Source organism: Delphinus delphis, chromosome 2 (genome assembly GCF_949987515.2).
Source record: "Delphinus delphis chromosome 2, mDelDel1.2, whole genome shotgun sequence".
NCBI lineage: Eukaryota > Metazoa > Chordata > Mammalia > Artiodactyla > Delphinidae > Delphinus > Delphinus delphis.
The window spans coordinates 19,145,570-19,172,634 of NC_082684.1; the positions used below are offsets into that span (position 1 = coordinate 19,145,570).

The window sequence follows — 27,065 nt, forward strand, 5'->3', positions numbered from 1 at the left end:
AAGCATTTCTCATGATCCAAATATAGAAGCTCATTATGTTTGTATTTTAATAAAGAAACAAAATGTATTTTCCCTTTAAAATAAATTATTATGGACATTTTCTTAGATATGTAATTATGTACATTAGTATGGATGATTTCAGGGATATAAAACATCCTTCACCTCATCCCACATGACCTGGTAAATCCTATGCAGAAGGGTTTAAATACTAACTTCCTATAATACAGCATTGGTTTTCCAAAAATGAAGTCTTTAAATGTATTGGTAATAAAGTTTGTAAAAGGAATGTACATTTAAAATATGATTTCACCTCAGGCAGTATAGAAGCACTACTTTTCTGATTGTTTTTCTTGCTTTGATTCCTAAGGAATGTTTGAATAAATTATTGAATGACTGGCTTTTAAAATACCTACAAAACTTACAAGTCTGAAGTAAAGAATATTATTAAAATGTAGAGCATTTAAATCCTTTATTATATTTGCTCTCCTTATTTAAGGATTTATTATCAGCTTGGAAGAGCTTCAGAAATTTAGTTGCTATTTGCTCTCTATAGGTACCTGTAGAGAAGATTCCTAGAATGGGTTTAGGTTGAAATCCCACATCACTCTCAGGTTTCATCAGAGAGAATTTAATCTCTAGGGCTGGGAACAATCTAGACAAATTACTTCCACAGGAAGATAACACAACCCTTTACCGACTCTCAGATTCTTCACCTGCTGCCACGCCCTGAATTCTCCCTTTTACCTGGACCTCTTCCTCTAAAGCAGCTTCTCTGGCTTCCTGACTCCAGCCAACTTACCCATTTTCTCTTCTAGAAAAATTTTCCTTCTAACTTCCAAAGTGCATTTCCAGTCTATCATCTGACAGGGTATTTCCATATCTGAAATACATATACTTCTAAAATTCTAGGCAAAATCTAGATTATGGAAAATCTAACCATATTTCAGATAAAAACTAATTCTTATTATTTAATGTCTTGGGGACAAGTAATAAGATAGGGTTATGATGAGATGTGGCAAATAATATGGCAGATTCAATCAGTTTAACCCAGGAAATTCTTCGGGGCATTCCAGTATCACAAAATCAGAGTCTGGGACTTCTTGTCAAATTAACCCAGGTTTGTGTCCTGGCCCTTCCATACACGATCTTTGACAAATCATTTTACTTCTCTGGATCATAGTTACCTCATTTGTTAAAATATGGTTAATGATATTTATTTGATGGATTATTATAGCAATTAAATTATACTTTGCATGTAAAATCATTATTAAAGTGAAATTTAGCTTAATGTATATTACTTGCATTTCATGGCTCATCTTTAATTTTTAAATTGTTTTTTGGATGAACCTGCTAGCATTGTCTTTATTACATTTTTTGTTAGGTGTCTGGTATTTTGTCACATATATTGGTGCAAAAATCGATTCAATTTATTAATTCAAAAATATAGTTATTTTTAAATGAATAAATATACATTTTAGATAAATATATATATATATATATTTTATATGTCAATTTAAATAAATATAATTTTTAACTAGTAGTGCAGGACCAACTTGGATATTCCAAACTGGACTCAAGGTTGAGAAACTACTTATATGATAAGCTGCCATTATGTATTTTTTTCCTTAATTCTTTACTTTTTTTTCATTCTTGGATGCAGGATGTAAACTGTAGAATGTGAGTGATAGAAGGATATTATTATTAATCACTTCATATGGGCAAAAATACACAACGAAGCAACATATGTATTTGCCTTTCGAAGTGCCATTCCTTTCCTGGAGTTCTGTTTCAGATGGTGACATTCACCACAATGCAACGAGACCACATCAAATTGCACACATGGAGTCATGTTAGAAGCACAGATGAAACAACATATTTTGTTTTGTCTACTCTCATTAGAGGCATGCACAAAATAATTTGTTTACCATCCCAGGATCAGAGTTGATAATTTACTAATGGCTAATAATGCCTTTCTGTGTACTCTGAGTTAAATGTCTCCCTTTGACAGGAAAGTTAATAGAGAGTAATATTTTTTTTAATCAAAAAAACAATGCTTTCAACTTTCTGATTGTATGTAGACTCAGAGAGGATGTGCAGTGGGGTCAGAGCTTAAAAACATCCCTGCATTCTTGTTTTTAAAATAATGCTTGTAATGTGGGGAAACAAAGTTCAAACTGCAAAAAAATAAGATTAAGAAGACCAAGCGTTGCTTAATAAATTGGCAGGCATGTCCACATGCAAGGGATTAACGTAGCTTCTACAAACTTGGCAGTATATGCACTTAATGTCTGTTTGTTTCTTACACACACACACACACACACACACACACACACAGACACACACACACACACACACACACACACACACAAAACACCATTATGCACCAGGCCTGAGAAAAGCATTTCAGAAGATGCTGGTCAAAGTTCTACCTACCTGGAAGGTTCCATACTAGTAGCTGTTTTATGGAGTCTTCAGAACACCTGCTGAATATACTGAGGCATTTTCTCATATGCTCTTGAGAAGCCTTAAGTAGGAGAAACAATTCTTATAACATGTCCTGTGAAATGTTTGTAGTCCCAATTAGCAACCACTGGAGTGATTTACAGACCTTGGAAATGTTTGCTTGTCAATGCTTTAAATGAAACATATTATCCAAGGTTTGCCTCAGTCTACCCATAGCAGCTGGAGTTTGTGTCATGTTTGATTCATTCTCCTTGGTTTACTACAACGGAACACTTAACAGGTGGATAGAAAATAAAACAGCTTGTGTCAGAAGAATAAATTATGTCATCAAGACCTGGGCATTATTTAATAGTCACATATTTATATGTGGCCTGTTCTAGCAAAAGTTCTAAAACTAGTTATAGCTCCCAGCAGGGAAGATCAATTTGCAATTCACAAATCACTTATGTTACACTTTTGTTGTAAAAAATGATAATTTGTTGGTTTAAATAAAATCTTTTTTTTTCCACAAATATTTTTTTAAACTGAAGTATAGTTGATTAACACTATTGTGTTAGTTTCAGATACAGCAAAGTGATTCAGTTATATATATATATATATATATATATATATATATATATATATATATATATATATACACACACACATATATATGTTGTTTTTCAGATTCTTTTCCCTTACAAGTTATTACAAAATATTGGGTAGAGTTCCTCGTGCTGTAGAATAGGTCCTTGTTGTTTATCTATGTTTTAATTTAATTTAATTTATTTTTTTTAACATCTTTACTGGAGTAAAATTGCTTTACAATGGTATGTTTCTGCTGTATAACAAAGTGAATCAGCTGTACATATACATATATCCTCATATCTCCTCCCTCTTGCATCTCCCTCCCACCCTCCCTATCCCACCCCTCTAGGTGGTCACAGAGCACCGAGCTGATCTCCCTGTGCTAAGCAGCTGCTTCCCACTAGCTATCTATTTTACAATTGGTAGTGTATATATGTCCATGCCACTCTCTCACTTTGTCATATCTTACCCTTCCCCCTCCCCGTGTCCTCAAGTCCATTCTCTATGTCTGTGCCTTTATTCCTGTCCTGCCCCTAGGTTCTTCAGAACCTTTTTTTTTTTTTTTTTAGTTTCCATATATATGTGTTAGCATACGGTATTTGTTTTTCTCTTTCTGACTTACTTCACTCTGTATGACAGACTCTAGGTCCATCCACCTCACTACAAATAACTCAATTTCATTTCTTTTTATGGCTGAGTAATATTCCATTGTATATATGTGCCACATTCTCTTTATCCATTCATCTGTCAATGGACACTTACGTTGCTTCCATGTCCTGACTATTGTAAATAGAGCTGCAGCGAATATTGTGGTACATGACTCTTTTGAATTATGGTTTTCTCAGGGTATATTGCTCAGTAGTGGGATTGCTGGGTTGTATGGTAGTTCTATTTTTAGTTTTTTAAGGACCCTCCATACTGTTCTCCATAATGGCTGTACAAATATGGAATGCTTCACAAATTTGCGTGTCCTCCTTGCACAGGAGACATGCTAATCTTCTATCGTTCCAATTTTAGTATATGTGCTGCCGAAGCAAGCACTAAATAAAATCTTTTATCTCAAGTATGGATGCTGGTGTTTGAGAGTATCAGTGCTCTTAGCCACTGACAGAGCATACAGAGTATAAAATGTTGGGGTTTTATGAAATGTTCTTACATTAGCACTATTTTATAAAACTGGATTCTATGATTTAAATAAAAAGAAATGTATGGATTTTATATTATATCCTAAAGAGGGTGCTAAACTGTTAATACACCAGTTAGTCTTCCTTCATGAAACATTAGCCAGTATTGAATGCTCATCTTTGGCTTACTGTCTGTATCCTTTTTTTGTCAGAGTCAGAGATACATTTGTGGGAATGCCTTGACATGATTTTAAAGGTAACCTGCCTAGATGGTTTTTTTTCCAGCCAAAATAATACCTTTACTTTATTATTTTTCCTGTTGAAGTAGTGTTGATTTACAACGTTGTCTCAATCTCTGCTGTACAGCAAAGTGACTCAGTTATACACATATATAAATATATATATGTTCTTTTCATATTTTTTCCATTATGGTTTATCCCAGGAGATTGGATATAGTTCCCTGTGCTATCCAGTAGGACATTGTTTATCCATTCTGGATGTGTTTAATTAGTTAGAAGGCAGTGTAGAGAGCTCAGGATTTGGAGTAGGAGCTCTGTACCCATGCTGCCATACTTTTTCCACTCTTTACCTTACAAGTGGCTGTGAGATTTCAAGGAAATAATTTATGCAAAATAGCTCCAATGACATCTGGAACAGAGGATAGCTCTGTATCCATAGATCTGATTCCATTTTTGAAAATAATGTCTGCTGTGTGTGCTCTCACTCTGAGATTAAAATTTTTCCCTTTTTAATTTTCTCAGAAAATGTTCCCTGATGTTTATGTATTTGGATACCACAAATGCACATGGGTAGACACACACACATGTGATTCATTTTGTTGAAATTATAAACTCTCTAGAGTTCTGTTTCCTAACCTAATCTGATCACTGATTGGGTTGTATTGCATTGTCCCTAAAGGTCCTCCATAGCTCTTTGATGGTTATTTTATGTGTTAACTTGACTGGGCTGAGAGATGCCCAGATAGCTGGTAAAACGTTATTTTTGGGTGTATCTGTGAGGATGTTTCTGGAAAAGATTAGCATTTGAATCATAGACAGTAAAGAGATCCATCTCACCAATGCAGGTGGACATTATCCAATCCAATGAGGGCCTGAACAGAACAAAAATGTGGAGGAAGGGAAAATTCGCTGTCTCTGTTTGAGTTGGGACAACCAGCTTCTCTTGCCCTCAGATATCAGTGTTCCTGGTTTTGGAGCCTTTGGACTCAAACTGGGACTTACAACATTAGACCCCCTGGTTCCTATTAAGCCTTCAGGTTTGAACTAGAAGTACAACACCAGCATACTTGGGCCTCCAGTTTGCAGATGGCAGATCATGGGACTTCTAAGCCTCCGTAAATAGGTCAATTTCTTATAATCTCTCTCTCTTCCTCTCCTCTCTCTCTCTCTCTCTCTCTCTCTCTCTCTCTCTCTCTCTCTCTATATATATATATATATATATATATATATATATATGGCACATATCATTGGTCTGGTTTCTGGAGAAACATGACTTACCACAAGCTATAAAAGTCTACTATGATTCTAAAAGAAAACCTCTGTGAATGTGTTTAAAAAAAAACAGAGAAAGAAAATTATTTCAGGATAGGTGGTGTGAAGGAGGTAGGAGGTGGAGGGCTAACAGTAGGTAAGTTAAATCAGCTTTACAGGAGCTGGTATAGTATCTATCTTGTTAACTTTTCATTAATAATATCTAGCACATATTATGCACTTGAAGTTTGTTGAATGCATCCATTCATGCCTAAGTGGATGAATGAATTGGTAGATGGAAAACTATGACAAAATTCAGTTTAAGGAGACACAGATCAATTGAAACAAGATTGTGAGAGTAGTGACTGAGAACATGACCTATGATGTTATTAACGCCTGAATTCGAATCTTAACTTTGATAATTATCAGCTATGGGATTCTGGACAAGTAACCAACTCCTTGAGTCAAATTTCCTCCTTATAATAATTCTAGGTAGTGGGTATTACTATCTTTTCCCATGATGACGACAATGAGACAGGTTAAACACTCTGTACCTGCCTCACAGTAAGCAGTGTGACGATGAGGGTGAAGATTATAGCTTAAGAGCAATATATAATATGTATGAAGTTGTATAGTGTCTATTCTTCAGTTATTACCTTCAGCCTATTATAGAAATTCGCCCAACAGACTTGTATTTCTCTCATGGATCACTTAAACGAAAGGCAGTGTGACCATGTGACAGACTCATTTTGATCTCCAACTTGGTTATAGTAGTTTGCTTGCCAGCTTATGCAGTTTAAAGCTTACATTAGTTATCTTTTTCTGCTATTAATACCTCCAAAACGTAATGGCTTAAGACAAAAAAAAAAACTTTATTATTTCCTGATTCTGTGTATCCTCTGGACAATTCTTTTGGTCTGGGCTAAGTCATGCCATCTTTCTGGGCAGATGGTGATTGGGCTTGTTAGTCTAGCATGTTCTCTTTCACAGGTGAGAAGTTGGCATGATGTCACCTTGGACCACAGCAATGACTTGCCTATGTGTCTTTCATTATCCAGCAAGCTATCTTGGGCTCATTTCCATGGTCATGGTTATAGAGTTCAAAGAGAGAGCAAATCCCAATGTAGAAGCACTTTCAAGTTCTACTTTTGCTATTTTTTTCTAATGACTTCTTGGACAAAGCAAGTCACATGGCCAAGTCCAGATTTAGAGAGTAGAAAAACACATAAGCTTCACCATTAGCTTGGAGGAGTTGCAAGATCAAGGGTATTATCCATACAGGTGTTGGAGGAATTTGTAGTCATTGTAACCATTGTAGTACTGCAATCTACCACACTCTGTTGAATGTGGTACTCACCATTCACTGCTAAAACTGACCATAATCCCCTTCAAAATCAACTGTTCTATGCCTTCAGCATCCATGAATACAGTGGCTTGCTCATGGTAGTTGTTGATTACTTTTAACTGAGAAAGGAAGAATCTAAGCTTTATCTAGTCATTCTTCCTTTATAATTCAGTTTTAATTAAAATACTTAAATTTTATTAACTTTAAGGTACAAAATATGAGTCTTATTCAAGTACATAGAAAGACTGTTGTGTAGAAAAAGGCATTACTTTTATTTTAAAAGGCTTGACATTTGCTCTCTAACAAGTCATTTAAACTCACTGCATCTGGTTGCAAAATAAAAATGGGAACTAATTTGATTTTTCTCCCCTGTGAGACAAATGAGACAATATATGCGAGAATTGCAATGTGTTAACTGTTATAATGTGAGACAAAATATCTTAATAATATATAAGGAAACAAGCAATGTCTTTGAATTTAATTGTTTTAAAAATGAAACCTTGTTTATCTAGTTTTCTATCTCCATGTGCATTTAAAGACTTGTAATAAAAGCCAGTTACCTTTTGATTAATTGCATTATAAATATGGAGCCAGTATGTATCAGACACAGTTTAGGTACATACTCAACAGTTTTACTAGCATGAATTTTCCTTGAGTCTTCTAATTTTTTTGTTCTCTGGGGACTTAAAAGAAGCATCAATGTAACATTGATTCTTAACTAGGGTGAATTTGCCCCCCCCCCCCAGGGTACAGTTGATAATGACTAGAAACATTTTTGGTTATTGTAACTTGGAGAGGTTGAGCACAGGCAACTAGTGAGTAGAGGTCAGAGATGCAGGGGACGCGGGTTTGTGCCCCGGTCCGGGAGGATCCCACATGCCGCGGAGTGGCTGGGCCCGTAAGCCATGACCGCTGAGCCTGCGCATCCAGAGCCTGTGCTCCGCAACGGGAGAGGCCACAACGGTGAGAGGCCCGCGCACCGCAAAAAAAACCCAAAACAAACAAACAAACAAAAAAAAAACAGAGATGCTGCTAAACATCCTACAATGCAGAGTGGTCCCTCCAACTCCCCAATAAAAAGTTACTCAGCCCAGTATGTCAGTAGTGCCAAGGCTGAGAAACCCTGCTTAACTGAGTGAAGAATTTACTGTGAGGTCATGATTTTATAGAGAAAGCAGTTGATGATGAGCATGATGATGGCAGTGTTACAGAGGACCAGACGGAGAGAGGCTTCTTTTCTATTCCTCCTCTCCAGAAGTGGCTACCCTTCCACAAAGGACAGGATGGTAAGGAGCAATCTCAAATCTTTTTACCCATTGAGTGAACCCTGCCCTTCTGGTACTTCCCAGTGCTCACTTATTATCTCAGTGGTCTTCTCCCTGTCCAGCTTTACACAGCATTTTCTTACTGTTGTTTTCTTTAAGCATTATCTGAGCTACTGACTGGGGCTTTAAAATTGATGAGGTACCATCAGCAATTTCCATTTTTATTAAGGGAGCAGAGGCGAGGGGGAGTTGAGTTCTGGAGTGTGTTTGGGAGGTGTTTGTTTTGACTGTCTGGTGGCTGCATACCAGCCTGAGGGAGTCACAAATGTCACTGCTGTGCAATGGTATAATTTTCCTGCCGCTCCAGAGAGTCTTCTGTGTTAATCTCCTGGCAAGTCTGGCGACTTTCAAAATAGAAGTTAAAGGCAATTCCATGGAGCAGTGAAAAAAGATTCAAGGTCCCCATTCGTATTTGTGAGGACAGAGAAAATTGCTATGTGCAGTTGGCCCTTTTCATTATTGAGAACACAGAGCAGCTCGGCTTTCACCAGGGCTAATTGATTTTCACAGCTGGTGCAAGAAAGTCTAAGGATGGTATGGAACTTAAAAAGTCCCTTTGTCCAGACACTGAAGCTCATGGGTTCTGCATGGACTTAAAATTTGGGCTTCAAGAAGAGATGCTGAAACCTTCCGAAATAACCTTGGGCACCAACCGGAAAAGAGTTACTTGTTCATAGAATGCATGGTGTGAGTGGGTTATGGCCTGCCATATGGCATCCCTTCAAATTCATTATTTTCCCTTTACATTAATTATGTTATGTGGTACAAACCTGATTTCACCCCTGGTACCAAGTAATTCCCCCATTTAATATGACATATTAGATGATGTTGATGCCTGCCTTTGCCTTATGGATGACAGAAGACACTACCTACTGACTAGAGGTCAGTATCATAGGTGTCTGCATCATAGGCTTTTTGTTTTCTAACTGAATTTCTCTACTTTATGGGCTAATTGGTTTATGTATTCCTTATTATGAAAAGCTGGAAAGGCAGTGGAAATCTGAGGCAGAGCTTCTATACAGAAGCAACAAAGCAAGGATGTAGTTGCTAGAACTGGGATAAAAGGGGAAGATTTGATCACATGTAATGTCAGTGTCCTAATGGCCTGAGCATCTTAGGAGAGGTAGCACAGTGCAGTAAAAAGCATGGGCATCAGGTCAGATCATTCTGGCTTCCATTCTGAATTTGGCCACTGAGAAGTCAAGGGATCTCAGATGAGTTCCGTTAGTTAGGGTCATGAGATATAAAATGAGTGTAAAAGGGCCAGGGATGTCATAGTCCTCAGCATGCTCTCTTCTTCCTCTTCCAATTGCCTCCCTGGAAGTTAGGTTCAAAGCCTGAGTCTTGCTCATCAAAGCCTACTTGATGTTGAGTCTTGAACCATGATGGAAACCTTCTTGTATTTTCAGCAACAACAGAATTGGTCTTGTATTTTGGGATGCAACTGGAGGATGTGTATAAAACACAAGAAGTTGTGGGCAAATACATCACTAAATCCAGTAAAGACTATTATCTGAAGCAGCAGTCAACAAACATTTGACCAGGGTCCACTTATACAGAGGCAGAGAACCAGTTGCCTTTCTTCAACATATTTTCACCTTCTCTTTGAAAAAAAATAACTGGATGACATATAGTTTAAAAGGAAAAAAAGTAAACTATTTCTTGTGGCACATGAGCATTGCATACTATTTACTTCGTAAACTAAAGAAAACGTTTAGTTACGTACTGTTATGCTAGATGACAATGTTCACAAAATTACCTACACATTAGACTTGACTCCATATTAAAGTGATTTAAAATCACACTTTTTTGGCAAGGTATCCCCAACAAAGTATAAACTCATAAGCACCCTGGGTGTTGACAGGTAGTAAGTTTATATCTACTTTGATATACAAACATATATAAGGAATAAGAGTGGGGGATATTTGCAGTGCATACTGCCTTAAAGTCTAGTTATTGGAAAAATAGTGATAAAAAATAGTGATGACTCAAATATTTATCAGTACACAATTTAGTGTTGTCTATGGACTCACAATAAGCAAAATTAATAATGATAATGCTGAAGGAAGGTTATTTTTAAATTAAAAGGAAAAATATCAATAATTGAACTCCACGTATTGCTAATGTGTATTGACAGGAAACATTCTTATTGAAAATTGCCAACTTTTAAAACTTTATGGATATGCTTGCATAGTAGGAACTTTATAGCATTGTGCAGCAGACAGAATTAATAGTAAAATACTAGTTGTAGTTGCTATTAAACTGCACTGATGTGCAGCTGTGCCTATTTTGCAGTGAGACCCCAAATGCTTCCTTATTTGGTATCCCTGTTAAGTAACTATGATATCCTCTCATTTTCCTTTAAAATACTTTAATACTTCAGATAAAATTACATATTAAAGTTGTATAGCTTCCTATAGTTAATTGTCAGGTGAAAGTCTTAAAAATAGTAGAATCTGCACAGAATTGTAACAATTACATTTTTAGCTATTATGATTCAGATATTTTTGGTATACTTTTGTGCTCTCCACTTTGTTTCACTCATTTACAATTAAACTCATAACTTAAGAATTATTGACATGTTGTTTATATAAATACTTTAAAAACTGAAACTGCTTAATTTAGTCAAAATGTAAATTTGACATTTCTGACTACAAACTCAGAGCATATTTTTCAGATGTTCTCAGTTCCACTTCAGTTCCATTTGGCTTTAAAAAGAAAGAGAATTGGGCTTCCCTGGTGGCACAGTGGTTGAGACTTCGCCTGCTGATTCAGGGGACACGGGTTCGTGCCCTGGTCCGGGAAGATCCCACATGCCATGGAGCAGCTAGGCCCGTGACCCATGGCCGCTGAGCCTGCGTGTCTGGAGCCTGTGCTCTGCAGCGGGAGATGCCACAACAGTGAGAGAGGCCTGCGTACCCCCCCCTCCAAAAAAAAGAAAGAGAATTCACACCTGATAAACAAGCAGTGAAATCCAGACATATTCAACTTGTATAATTAGACTCTATAATCTAAATAGGCAATGTCTAAATTGATACATTAATGTAATTTATCACTATAAGTATTTGTTGAATTGCATAGAAATCTATCCTTGAGGGGCTGCTAATTGTAGCTGTTCCATTATGAAAATATATTCTGATATTTTTATTTGATTTCATAGGTTAATCCACTTTCTCCATTTTTTAAAGAATTTTATATATTTTAAGTAGGAAATATTTGAAGATAATATCATATTCTTGACTTTTTTCATTAAAGAAATGCCTAGCCCCTTGTGTTCAGAATGAATCCTTGTTAGATATGTTTTCTGAGTCTGGGGTATATTTGTGCTCTGTGGCTCCTTATCCTTTGAGACCAGGGAACAAAATGTTTTCTGAGTACAAACAGGATTGCAGCCAACCTAATGTGACTGAGACTTTATCTTGAATCTCAGCTCAAATCCTTCCCATTGGTAATGGCCACTTCTGGAGGCTTCTGTAAATGTCCTATTAATAAACCAAATGTCTCTTAAAAAATTACAGACTTTGCTCTTTACTAGTCCCTGCATGTACTCCTTACTGAAAATCCTGGCAGTATTCATTCACAATATTTACCAACAGACATCAAAAATAAAAGAAGAAGTGAATTAACTTATTACTCTGTTCCAACTCTTACACTCTTGCCACTATTGATACAATTTACCGTGGATACTTTCTTTCAGCCTTTTCTAGATTCGGATCTAGACCCTCGACTTGAATTTGAAGAGGCTGCCACAGCAGTATCACCTTTGTTTGTTTTAACTTTATGTGTCCTCTCTTGAGTTTTTGTCTTGAAAGAGCATTGTAAGAAATAGTAACTAGACAATGGTTGGAGAGGACACGATTTTTTTCCCACTGGCATTTACTTTCTGTCTTTTTTTAGTCATGTATTCATTTATTCAATAAACATGTGTTGAGTATCAGCTATGTTCTAGGCACTTTGGATACATGAATGAACAGTTGCCTTCACAGAACTTACTTTCTAAAGGGTCCTGACAGACAAAAGGTATCAAACATCATACATAAGTAAATTAAATAACTTGTACAGTGATAATACTGCAGGAAAAGAGAAAGTAGAACAGAGTAAAGGACAAGAGTGTTGGACAGGTGAAGGAGGGGTAGGTTACACCATTAACTAATACATGGTCAGAACAGGGATTAAAAAATAACTTAATGGAGATGAGGAAATTTGCTAAGTAAATAACTGGCAGACGTGGGACTTAGGATAAGAGAGTAGCAAGTGCAAAATCCCGACAGTTAAATCTGCCTTTAACTTTCATTAACTTCCACTGATTTACTCCATAAGCATTCATTGCCCACCTAAGAGATTGCAACTCTGTAAAACTGACCTCAAGAAAAGGAGAAACACTGTACACATAGAGGATAAAATACTTAATTTCAGATAGAACAAAATTAAAATAACTTGGAGAAGGCAGCATGGAACTGAGGAAATTATGTCCATAATATCACTGTTCATTGCTACATCCACCAGTTCCTAAGACCGTTCTTGGTACTTAGAAGTACTTAATAAATATTTGTGAAATTAAATATTAAATGATCTGTTATGTAAGATCCTTCATGATCCGGCCCCAACCCCAATTTTATTTACTCTATAAAATGTCCTAGATCCCAAAATAATTTATTTTTAATGTCCTTCTTTATTTCTGCTTTAGGCAGTAAATTTAAACTTCTACTTTCTTTTTCTCTTCTGTAAGATAGAGATGACGTTAATAATATTATATATCTTGAAGAGTTCTCATAAAATTGAAATAATTTACTACATTTATGGTACTTAAAATTTTCCTGGCCCATAAGTAATGCTACATAAGCGTTGACTCTCATTACTCTTTGTTTCTCCTTGTAGAACTTAAAGTTATGTAAGTATTTGACTGTGGTATTTCTGTCTCCTCCATAGGTTGTTGTTTACAGTTTGAGGGCAGGTTCTAGAACAGAATTTAGGTCATAATTCAACTATGTATTCAACGTAGTATCTTGAAAGTAGTAGTGATTCAATACAGGAAGAAGGCTTATAGTATACATGTGTACATCCATCAGAACACCCACTGAAATATCACTTCACTAGAGACTCGTCTGTAAAAGTCCTGTTTATCCATTCACTTATTCAGCAAAGGTACAGGCAATGGGAGTTGTTTGCCATATTCATTATTAGAACTGTCTTCACTGTGTTATTCTACAGTATTGTGAGTCTATATTTGAAACTTTAAAATGTCTTATCCCATCCTCTCGCTATGATTCACCTGGCTAATAAATAATCAGTCCTCGTGAAGAAAGCATAAGGAATTGTGTGGGAAAACAGTTCAGCATTCAAAGTGTAGGGATTCAGTTGGCCACATTCCATCTTTAAGACAGAGCTTTACAGGGAAGAAGCAGAGGTACCCTCCCATTCCAATTCTTGTAAAACTATCACAGCTGTGGAAATCTGAGGGCAGAACAATTCTTTCACAAAAGAGAGGCCTATATTTTGAAAAAAATTATTTTGTAACCATACGTAGCAAACACCAACAATCATAAAACCTACTACTTAGTGAAAAACATTGGGTTTATGACTAATCAATCAATCAACACTGATTTATTGAAAACTCACTGCATGTTCAGTCTAATAGATGCTCAATGGGAGAGGAAAACAATGTATTTATTATTTTCCTTATTTATGAATGTCACATTTCATTTTAAAATGTAATATGAGGCAGCCTGTGAGAGTACTAGTTTTAAATAAATGAAATGAGCATAAAAATAAGACTAAAACAGTAGGTAAGAATAATAAAATTACATGCAATATAATTCTGGACAGATGCTAGTCATGGACTATTAATTTGATTTTCTAGCAGCCAGAACAAAGAATAAACAGCCAGAGAAAAGAAGACTTAGAAATGTCGTGGTAGCCATGCTTTTGAAGACAAAACTTAAAGAAAACCCATGAGGACAAGTGTTTTATTCAATTCTGTAGTCTCTGTACCAAACACCACATTTATTGAGCACAGTAGGCATTCCATAAATACATAGAGTTAGCAGGGGGTTTATTTTTAAATTTGACATTAAATTGCACGTATTACACCTTTAAAGAAATAACCTATATAAGAAGATGAAATAACATGAAATCAGAACTGTCTCAAAAAATCCACTACATATTGTCAGTATTATCGCTTCCTTCAGAAAACTTAATGCATTAAATGAGATGAGATCAACAAAATAGTATTCACTGAATTTTAGAGGCTTCAATTTCTTATTTATAATATTTTAAAGAAATATTCCACTTCAAAGCCCAGACATAGGGCCTTAACCCATCTTATGAGCAGTATTTTTTTATTTTTTTATTTTTTTCGGTACGCGGGCCTCTCACTGCTGTGGCCTCTCCTGTTGCAGAGCACTGGCTCCGGACACGCAGGCTCAGCGGCCATTGCTCACTGGCCTAGCTGCTCCACGGCATGTGGGATCTTCCCGGACCAGGGTACGAACCCGTGTCCTCTGCATCGGCAGGCGGACTCTCAACCACTGCGCCACCAGGGAAGCCCTATGAACAGTACTTTAAAGTAAATAACTAACTTTTTTTTTTTCTAATAGATAAACTCTGCTTCTCAATTTATTCTAAGATGTATCACAATTTAAAGTTTCATGAATGCTAATGAAGAGCCAAGGATAAATCTAATTAAATTTTATGTCAGTGTAGCTTTCTAATAATTGCCCTTAATTTGGAAATTAAAAAAAAAAATCTCTCTTTCTCTCTTTGATGAACCAAATCGCAGCACAGTAACTTATCTGCCAACACTCAATATCTGGAATAACTGAATTTTCTGGAGCTTACCATTTCCCTCTCCTTTTATCCTGGAGATGACTGGATAAATATATCCTGCTGGCTTAATAAGTTATATTAAAACTCAGAAAGGGATTCTGAAATGGCCCAAATCACACTACCACAACAAAGGTAAGGTTACAAAAACTCAACATCCAAATCCCTTGCCAGTGGACCTCTGATAAGGTGCCTTTCATTCTAGATAGGGTTAAGTGAGCGTTGCTGTGTTTTTTAAAACTTTCTCTTTCGGACGACTAGAGGAATGCCACCTGGAACGCATTATAAAGGTTAACTTAAAAAGCATCCAGAGACAGGGAAAGAGGCCTTCTGCCTCACCTCCTTTCCTGCTTTCCCTGACCAAACAGCTGAGAATGCTGATCTTCTGAAAAAAAAATCTGATCAAAACCTATTCACTAGAATTGATAAAATGCTCCATTACCTCAGGATCAAAGAGAAGTCAAGAATAAATTACACCGAAGGGGACCTGGAGAGCCCATTGAAACCCATCAACAGGCAGGCGAGTGACAGACCAGGAAGCAATTGTAGAGCCATCAGCCTAACTGCCTGTGAAATCTACCCTGGACCCATGCTCTGCCACCCGGAGAATATCATCTCTCGATGAGAGCACCTGGGACCTGTCAGTCATCCAAGCCCAGAGAATTAAGACTTACATTATAATTGTCTCCACTTCATAGCCTTAGTTGTCAATGAACTGGAAAAGTACTAGATTCAAAAACAATTTGCGTTTTAAAGGACTCCAGGAAATAAAAAATGATGTGATTTCTTATGGTTGTTAAGATAGACATGCAGAACAAGTTGTATTGAAACTTACTAACAATGATATATTTTGTTTTTAATGGTCGTTCCTAAAATACTATCCAAATTATGACCCTCAATATTGCTAGGTAACTAGACCGGAGGGACATTTTCTATATACACAAATGGTTTTTACCATCATTTTTCTGATTTAACAACATATTTTGCTTAAATCACAAACCAAAAATTCATTAACTTTTGAATGAATCTTAAAGAAGTTACATGATTTATTGATAAAGACGCAAGCCGATTAGCAAAACAGTTCATTTTGTTTTATTGGTATTACATTTTTCCACTGTAGTTTGTTCATTTCTTTTAAATGCTGTCCATTTTAGGGTCTTTATTCTAACAGCAATATAATGTTAAACCCTAATGACTAATCTTGAAAAGAGTACAACCTATTACTAAATTAACAGCTTCACCAAACCTTCTTTTAGTAAAAATGAACACTATTCCCAGAATATTTAGAGGCCTAAATGACTGAGTTTGGAATGTGATAGCACATGGCTGGTTTGCAACCATGGGTTTGAAGTTGCTGTTTATAGTTGAGTTGACTTTTGGAAACATCTGTGGATGTATTTGATTATTGATGAATCATAGCTTACAATTTCATAGCACTTTATAATTTAGAAAATGTTTTCACATATGCCATACCATTGGATCTTCATAATCACTCTATGAGACAGATACTCATGCTGTTATTTTCTTCATATGTGGCCCTTTCTTTATATGCAAACTGTAGCTCATGGAAATCAGAGATAGTAACTGTTCCTGAATACAACCACACTGCTAGTCAGTGGTAAACCTGGAGCTTGTGTCAGGGCCTTTATGTTCTAAAGCCTCTGTTCTTTCTACTCTGTCTTGCAGATCTTACCAAGTAAAGCAGATGTACCACTGTTGTCAAAACGTAGGCAATTGTCTATTTGCCTAATGTGCTTGAATAGCTTCATCATCTAACGCCTACCTATTGCTACTATTTATTAGTTTCATATAGCTATGTAAAATATTTTAAATTGTGGTTTGGTCAATCTTAGCCATGTTCAAAAGCTGCCTATATCTCAGCCTCATGGGAATTGCACATGATATTTCAAGATCAATGAAAGTTTGATGGTACCTGTTATTGTTTTTCTCCCCATTCTCTATTTGTTCAGCAGAAAAACAAATACTATGTATGTGTCATATTTTTCCAGTAGCATGCAGTCTAATCCTGTTAATGACAAGAACTTGCTCGTTAAATCAATTTAAAGTACACTTTTGACACAGATGTAGTTTTTCTTCAAGGATTTGCCATCTTTTTTTCTTTGTGTCTTAGCCAAAATTTGGCATTAGCAGTTTGTCTTTGATTCTTATCTTCCTTTCAGGAATGACCATCTCCTTATACCTATAATAACCTTGCCTTTGCCAAAATTCCAGAATGATTATGCCACTGGTGTTCAAAGAAATACCATCTATTGAATTTCTCCTGGGTTCAGCCAGCTGGGTTCAGTCACAATTCCCTGACTCAAATCATACCCAGACAGATTTAACTGTCCTGTGTTTCACTTCCTTACATTCTGTTGTCCCAACCCTGCTACTCAGGTTATTCTCAACCTGGAGCAACATTTCTTAATCAATATTTCTATAGCTGCACTTTGCATTCTCTTTCCTCTCAATTCATATTTACCATGTTTTTGTGATTTATGATATGAAAGGATTTGTTAGTTTGTTATATTACCCAGCAACTTCATATAGAAAAATTTTGGCTGCAAAATTGTATCTCTTCCTCCGAAAAATACTTTCACTTTGCAATTGTTTTGCAAATAATTTATTTTTATACTTAATCTAACTTCAGAATTTTAAATGCTATACAATACAAAATGACAATAGGAGAGAGGATTTTGTTTGGCTGGACTCAAATATTGAGATTTTCCTGTTTAGAAAGAGTGTGTGGTCCAGTTGCTTGAATGGAAACACCATATTTGAAACTATGGATGAAGCCATTGACATTTCCCCCCAGAATGGCTTTCAGTGATGGTTATGGTTCAGTCAGTGACAAAAGCCATTTTATGTATTTCAGCAGAATTATGTAGTCCCAGGTCAGATGGTTTAAACAGTAAGATTTTAAAATGGAACCTAAATAGGTTTTTTCTTCTAGAGCTAGAGAACTTTGGAAAGTTTATACTAAGGCAAAGTCCATATTGGAAAGGTGTTTCTTCATGTAAGGTGTAATTGATGAGAATAAACAGATACTGAATGGGATCTCTGGAGACAGGGAGTATTCCTACCCAATAAAAGAAATATTGCTGATACTGGGTGGCATTTAACCTCTGTTTTACTTCACCACAATCAGAAGCTCCCTGCTTCATCGTTGAACAATTCCCTGTTGAGCCCAATTGAACCTCCTTCAACATCTCAACCTGTAATCCCACTTCTGTCAAATGGAGTAACAGATAATGAATTGATTCCTTCCTCCACCAAAAACCTCTTTACAGTGAGCAGAAGTATTGGTTCTCAGCCACCTAACCCCATTCCCCTCACCCCATATTATTTTTTCTTTGGTCAATACAGCTTAACAGTCTTCCAAGTAAAAATGTTCTGGGTGTCCTGAAACCACCCAAGGAATTCAAGTTAAAAATCCATTATTTAAAAGGAAGAAGAAAGCTGAAGAGAAAGTAATGTGGACCTTTCTAGTAGGTGGCATTAAATATGAGGAGCTGTGTTGGAGCATAGTGGGATTTTAGTGCTCCTTAAATCACAAGAGTGATAGATGCTTTCTCAGCCTGCTCATAAAGGCAGTCTCACACAAAATGCTAATTTTCCATGGGTTCTCCCATACTAGGAATGCCAGTAATGCTTGATCAGCTAATTTAGGGCCAAGTGTATTTCAGTCAAGAGAACAGTGATGGGATATCGAAAAAAAAAATGTTTTTTCTTCCTTCTTTCTCCATAACATTGTTGGCTTTATCCACAAAGCACATTAAAATTACTCACTGACTCTTGAGAAATAAGCAAATCAGGCATAAGTAATGCTTTTTGGGTGGTAGGAGGAGGGGAGAGAGGAAGGGAAGGCTGAGAACACTGAAACTCTACCCCTCCAAATAATACATGAAGGACTTCCTCTCTTCCTCAGAGCCATGGCTTTCTCTCACGCCCCATTTCCTTGCAGCTAGTAAACCCTAATGAGATAGCAGTGCTTGTGCACTTTTGTGTTATACAGCTGTTCTTTTTCACTTTGACTCCTCCAGTGACTAATTTGTCACTCTCATTACATGCACTCACTCCTTCCTCTCCTCCCTCTTTTCATTTTGTCATTCATTCTCATTCCTGTGATCCCATTATTGGTCTCTCTCTCTCTCTCTCTCTCTCTCTCTCTCTCTCTCTCTCTCTCTCACCCCGGGATAAAGAAAGCAGAACATTTGCACTCCATTATCATCACCTGAGGGAGGCTGCTACTTGAGTGACAGAAAAAAAAAAAGGGTTAGGGGATGTCATAATGCTTCTTGGGTTTGAAAAGTCAATCCAACAAGTTAATAGCAGGCATACAACATGGAACATATTGAATGATAATAGTGGTATTCTAATTGTAGGAATTCCCTTTTTCTACCTCCACCCCAAGTTAGCTGGTGTGACTGTAACTGTAGTTGGTGTAACTAATGATGTTTTTTTAGAGGTGCTCACTTTGAACATCTATACACAGATTCAACATGACTGTGCCAGACTCATAGAGACTTCTGGCAGCGTTTCTGGAAGAAAAAATAAAATAAAAAGGCAGTGCTATGTGAAACTTCTCCAATCAAAAGTCAGAAGAGTGACTTCTGGTCTCTTATGTGAAATGCTTGATAAAGAACAGAAAGAAATTTAATATCAGCACATAACTTGCAACCACTTTTTTTTACTTTAAGATTCAAAACAGCAGGAAATAGACTGCTATCTAAGTTTTAAAACTCATGAGTAGTTTATTAGAAATTTAATCCATTTGTTTATGATTCATTGACACTGTGCTCGTCAAAATAGTGTTTGCTCAGGGTGATAGTGGATTGAAGAAGACTTCAAAGATGTTTTTAATTTTTTTTTTTACTAGGAATTTAAGGGTTGCCAAGAGTAAAAACAACCTACACTACGCAAATTCTTAGTTTGCTCCCAGCTACAACATTGAAAGTAACTCTCCTCTAAGAATGTCGGACCTGATGCATTTACTCAGGCTTCTTTCTTCCTTGTGCGGTTGATAGGATTGTTTACGTGAACTAGAAAACTTTCCATTCCCTTCCATAACTATGACCCAAAAAGGGTAAAATGCTATTTCATCACTTGAATATTTTGAAGATGGAATTAGGTCTGGCCTTTCTTAGTGGCCAGAATTTATTTTGTTCTCTCTTCAAAGAAAGCATTTGGCAGGAACTAATGTACAGAAAAGACAAAAAAGACAGACATTAAACACTACAAGATGTGAATTGAATGGTTAGAGGGTAATTTGCAGATCTTGCTGACAAGAGATACACGTGATACTGGGAAACAGCAGAGAGGTTTAGATTAGCTGTGTGATGAAGGTGATTCCTGAGAGGGTGAAAGTAGAGGCTTTGCAAACTTTTCCTTTTGTGTTTTCAAGGACACGTTGAAATTGGGGTTCTTGGGCAGTGGTTCTCACAGTTTAGGGATATCCTATTGTTCTGTAATGCAAGAACACCAAATCTTAATAAAACTGAAGGGAATAATTGTTTTGAATGAGACAGAAATTAGGAATAGGAGAATAAATTCATATTTTAAAAATATCACACTATCATTATAAAAGTACCAATGACAAATAGACCAGTTTATTTTGTTATCTCTGATACTTTCATAGACAGTGATTTGAAGATCATCTGTCCTTTGAGAATTTGCTTCCTAATCTCAAATCAGCCCCAACTCAGTGGCAGTAGGAATTTCCATCCCATTAAAGATAATTGGCCCTGATGGACTAGAATGCTTTAGAATGATGCAGTGTTGAAGCCTTGCTTTTCATATTGTTTCCCCCCAAAGCTGTAGTGATATTTGCAGAACGACAAGAGGGATTGGTTTTGTCTCAATCACCATCTTCACTTGCTGACCTATATGGTTAGCCACCTACCATGAAAGATCTGACATCAGATCTTGCTCTCATAAAATCAAATTTTACATGGTAATCAGGGGGATCTTTTTCCTATTTATATCAGCTTTATTGAGATATAACTCACATACCATAAAAGCCTCTCCTTTAAAGTTACATTTCAGTGTTTTTAGTGTATTAGCAGAGTTATGCAACAATAACCTTTCATCCTCAAAATGTCATGCATTTACTGCTTTTGGATTTTTTACATAAATGGAATCATACAATATGTGGTCTTTTATGATTGGCTTCTTTTTTTTTAGCATAACATTTTCAAGATTCACTCATGCTGTAGCTTGTATTAGTATTTCATTCCTTTCTATTGCTGAATAATATTCCACATTTGCTTATCCATTCATTAGTTGATGGACTTTTGGGTTGTTTTCACTCTTTGGCTTTTATGAATAATGCTGCTATAAACATTTATATAAAAAATTTATATGTATATTTGGTTTCATGTCTCTTGAGTAGATATTTAGGAGTACAATTGCTGGGTAATATGGTAACACTATGTTTAGTATATTGAGGAACTGCCAAACTATTTTCCAAAGAGATTGCATCACTTTATATTTCTATCAGTAATATGAGGGTTCTGATATCTCCACATCCATGCAGCACTTGTTAGTGTCCCACTTTTTAATTATAGCCATCCAAGTGGATGTGAAGTGGTATTTTATTGTGGTTTGAATTTGCATTTCCCTAATGACTAATGGTGTTGAGTATCTCTTTATGTGCTCATTGACATTTGTACATACTCTTCAGAGAAGAGTATTCAAACCCTTTTCTATTTTTAAAAGTTGGATATTTGTCTTTTTATTGTTGAGTTGTAAGAGTTTTTAAAAATATTTTCTGGATAATAGCCCCTTCTCAGATAGATGATTTGCAAATATTTTCTCCTATCCTGTGAGTTCTTTTCACTTTTTAAAATAGTGTCATTTGGAACACAAAAAAATTTAATTTTGATGAAGGCCAAATTGCCTTTTTTTTCTTTTATTTCTATGATTTGGGTCACATAAAGGAAACCATTGCCTAAATCAAGATCATGAATCTTTACTCTTATGTTTACTTTTAATAGTTATATACTTTCAACTCTTACATGTAGGGTTTTGAACAATTTTGAATTAATTTTTATCTAGGTAAGGGTCCAACTTTATTCATTTTCCTGTGGATATTCAGTTGTACAGAACTATTTGTTGCTAAGATTATGCTTTAGACATTCTTGTCTGAAATCAATTGACCAAAAATGAGAAGCTTTATCTCTGTACTCTCATTCCTATTCCATTGATCTATATCTCTGTATTTATGACAGTATCATATTGTCTTTATTGTAGCTTTGTAGTGAGTTTTGAAATTGTGAAGTATGAGTCCTACAATTTTGTTTTTTGTTCTTCTTCTTCCAGATTGTGTCAGCTATTCCAGATTCCTTGCACTTCTATGTAAATTTTAGGATCAACTAAAAAGGCAGCATGGATTTTGAGAGGGGATTATTTTTGAATTTGTAGATCAGTTTTTTTTAGAGTATTGCCATCTTAACAATATTAAATTTTCTAATTCATGAATACAGAATGCCTATCTATTTAACTAGGTCACCTTGAGTTTCTTCCAGTGATGTTTTAGAGTTTCCTGTGTATGAACCTTTTACTTCTTTTGTTAAGTTTATTCCTAAGAATTTTATTATTTTTGATACTATCGTAAATGTACTTTTTTCTTAATTTTATTTTCACATTATCATTGCTAATGTAGAGAAATACAATTTACTTTGCATATTAACCTTATATCATGCAAACATGCTGAACAGTTTAGTAGCTATAATAGTTTTTTTTGGAATTCCTTAAGATTTTCTACATCCAATATTATGCTTATGTGAAGAGGAAAAATTTTATATGTTCTTTATTTTCCATTATGGATGGCTTTCATTTCTGTTTCTTGCCTGATTCTCTTGGCTAAAACTTCCAGTGCAGTTTTGCAAAGTGGTGAGAATGGACATCTCTGTCTTATTCTTGAGCGTGGGAAGACAGCTGTCAATCTTTCACCATTATGATGCAAGCTGTGAGTTTTTCATAGATTGCTTTTATCAGAAAGGTTCCTTTCTATTTCTAGATATTTTTAGTGTTTTTTTATCATGAAAGGTCATTATTGTTTGTAAGATGATTTTCTGCATCTATTATCATGGGGTTTTGCCATTTATTATATAAACATGGTGTTTTATATTGATTGATTTTATATGCTGAAGCAACTTGCATTCCTAGGATAAATCTCAGTTGGTCATGCTATGATCTTTTTTTTTTTTTTTTTTGCGGTACGCGAGCCTCTCATTGTTGTGGCCTCTGCCGTTACGGAGCACAGGCTCTGGACGCGCAGGCTCAGCGGCCATGGCTCACATGCCATGTGAGCTGCTCCGCGGCATGTGGGATCCTCCCGGACCGGGGCACGAACCCGCGTCCCCTGCATCGGCAGGCGGACTCTCAACCACTGCGCCACCAGGGAAGCCCTGATCTTTTTTATATATTGCTGGATTTAGTTTTCTAGCATTTTGTTGAGGAATTTATGTCTGTAAGAGATATTGGTTTCTTTTTCTGTCTTTGCTTTGATATCAAAATAATATTGGCCTCATGGAATGCAATGGGAAGTGTTTCTTCCTCTTCTAGTCTTTGAAATGGCTTGTGAAGAACTGATGTTAATTTTTCCTTAAATGGTTGTTGTAATTTGCCTTAGAAGCTATTTGAGCCTGGGTTTTTCTTTGAGGGAAATTTATTGAATGCTAATTCAGTCTTTATAGTTGTTATATGTCTATGCTTATTTTAAAATTATTCTTGAATGAGTTGTGGTCCTTTGTGTCTTTCTAAGAATGAATCAATTTCATCTAATTTATCTAATATTTGGCACATGTTTGTTCACAATATTTTCTTATAATCTTCTATATTCCTCTAAAGTCTGTAGTAATGTATCCTCATTCATTCTTAATTTCATTAATTTGTGCAATCTCCCTTTTTTTCATGGTTAGTCAATCTAAAGCTTCATCAACTTTGTTGATCCTGTCAAAGAACAAATTTTTAGTTTTGTTGATTACTCCCTATCATTTTTCTGTTATCTACTTCATTTATTTCCATTATGATCTTTATTATTTTCTTAGTTCTGGGAATTAGTGTCATATTCCCAGATTCTTGAATATTCAAATGGATATTCAAATGGATATCATTCAAATGGATCTCTATAGGGAAGTTTCTGGGATTAGTGTCATATTCCCAGATTCTTGAATATTCAAATGGATATCATTCAAATGGATCTCTATAGGGAACTTTCTGGGATTAGTGTCATATTCCCAGATTCTTGAATATTCAAATGGATATTCAAATGGATATCATTCAAATGGATCTCTATAGGGAACTTTTAAAGAATAAACATGAAGATGAATAAAGAATGAGTGTGTAGAAATCTCACTGTCAACTCTGCACCAATTCTTTTTACAATAATGCTGGATAACATGGAAAGTTCGCCATACCGTAGTCAGCAATTAAAATGGAAAGAGCTAAAGATAATGAGTTTTTGATAGATGGAATACTGTGAAGATTTTTAAGATGGCAAATAATTAGGTCTTATAACGTCTTTTTTTTTTGACTAGAAGTATGTACTCTGAAAAGACCTATGTATTTTGGATATCTTACTTAAACTAAGCATCTTCCTTGCTGCTTCCTGATCCCCACTGTGACCCTTTCAGCATCAGAGATATTCCAGATCCAGATTTTCTCTTAATGGCCTCCCCTCACTTTGTTTCTAGGTTCTGCTAAAGGGAAGCCCAAGTCAGAGCAATGCCTATTATAGAAAGAAAAAGATAAAGAAGCAAATCAATCCAACGTAGGAAAGAAATTCTCTAGGGATTTTAAGGTTCAGAGGAATTTGTCACTGGATCTTTGACTGGTGGTCAATGCTAAGAAATGTGCAGGTGTTTGAACATATTTGTAATTTCTATTAAAAAAAAACCCTAAAATTCTCTGAAGATGATTTTCCATTAGGCTATCCAGTGTCCATTAAAAATTTGAACATAAAATGGTCTTGTAAACAAACTTTGCTTTAACAGGACACATTGGATTTTAAAAATAGCAAAACATTTTAAAAAGCAAAGCCAAATAATCATGAATATATTACTGTTTGGCTCAAAAGAGTACCTAGAACAGAGGAGTTATTGATCCATTTTTTAAATAAATGAGTATATAAGTGAATGTATATATATATATATATATATATATGCATGCATCTACATGTATAAATATATTAATTAATTAATACATGAATGACATGAAATATGTGGTCAAGTGGTAAATTGAGTTGAATAATAGTTTGATTACTTTTTCCCTGAATCATTTATATGGCAATGCTTACAAATATACATAAAAGCCATTTCACATAGATTTTCTAAAAATATGTATCCTACCATATGTGAAAATAGAGCAAGTGATTTTTGAAATGTTATAAAACAAACATCATAAACTATATTGTAATAGGCTCTTGAAATACTATTTTCCTTAACTATAAAATGTTGTATGGTAGTGTTATAAATACCTTGTAATTTAATACCTCTTGAAACTGATCATCAAAATGAAGGTATAAATGGCTCTGAAGAAGAAGCCATGTGGAAACAGGACTGTGGAGCACTGGCTTTATTCTGGCTGGAGAGACAGCCAAAGGGAATATGTCATTCTCTTATAGAAATACTAGGAATGGGGATGTGCCATTAAGGGGAAGACTTTCTGTAAGTAGAATGAAATGGCACAGTGATGGTATTCTTGATAAATAAATTTGATGAACAGTACTAGATAATAGAGCAATGTAGCATTGGATGTCAGAGGGTTAAAGAAGGAGTTAATATCAAACCATATCATCTCACACCAGTCAGAATGGCCATGATCAAAAAATCCACAAACAGTAAATGCTGGAGAGGGTGTGGAGAGAAGGGAACCCTTCTACACTGTTGGTGGGAATGTAAACTCATACAGCCACTATGGAGAATAGTATGAAGGTTCCTTAAAAAACTAAAAATAGAGCTATGATATGATTCTGCAATCCCACTCCTGGGCATATATACAGAGAGAAACATAGTCCAAAAGGATACATGCACCCCAATGTTCATTGCAGTACTGTTTACAATAGCCAAGACATGGAAGCAACCTAAATGTTCTTCAACAGAGGAATGGATAAAGAAGATGTGATAATATAGATAATGGAATATTACTCAGCCATTAAAAAGGATGAAATAATGCCATTTACAGCAACATGATTGGACCTAGAGATTGTCTTACTGAGTGAAGTAAGTCAGACAGAGAAAGAGCAATATGATATCATCAACATTATATGTAGAATCTTAAAATCTTAAAAAAATGAAACAAATGAACTTATTTATAAAACAGAAACAGGCTCACAGACTTAGAGAATGAATTTATGGTTACTAGGGTGAAATGGTGGGGGGGGGGAGGGATAGTTGAGGAATTTGGGATTGACATGTACACACTGCTATATTTGGGATGGATGGCCAACAGGGACCTACTGTGTAGCACAGGGAACTCTGCTCAATATTATGTGACAACCTAGATGGGAGGGGAGTTTGAGAAAGAATGAATGCACATATGTGTGTGGCTGAATCACTTTGCTGTACACCTGAGGCTAGCACAGCATTGTGAATCAACTATACTCCATTATAAAATAAAAAGATAATAAATAAATAAAAAATTTTTAAAACCCTGTAATTTATTTTATCCTGTAAACATAAGACTTAATTAACTATATGTGAATTATTAGAACAAGCTCATCACTTATACTAATGGGAAGAGTTCTACTTTCCTGAAAGTAACATGTGCTCTATTTGAAGTTTCAACCTGCTTTACTACTGGGCAAACAATCTTTTAATTCATGTACTCTTTATTTTTTTTTTTTAAAGGATCACAGTTTGAGAGGATCCAGAGGGAATATATGGGAAATCTCAGGCTTGAACTTTCTAAGATGATAGCATTTTAA

At 35.6% G+C, this 27,065-nt stretch overlaps 1 non-coding gene across 1 annotated transcript; it reads right to left on the reverse strand.

Annotated features, from left to right (window-relative positions):
- Positions 1–3,968: 3,968 nt before the first annotated feature.
- On the reverse strand, positions 3,969–4,071 carry LOC132421249 (U6 spliceosomal RNA). Its single transcript, XR_009518538.1, has one exon. It is a non-coding gene; the product is annotated as a U6 spliceosomal RNA (small nuclear RNA).
- Between the last annotated feature and the right edge of the window lie 22,994 nt (positions 4,072–27,065).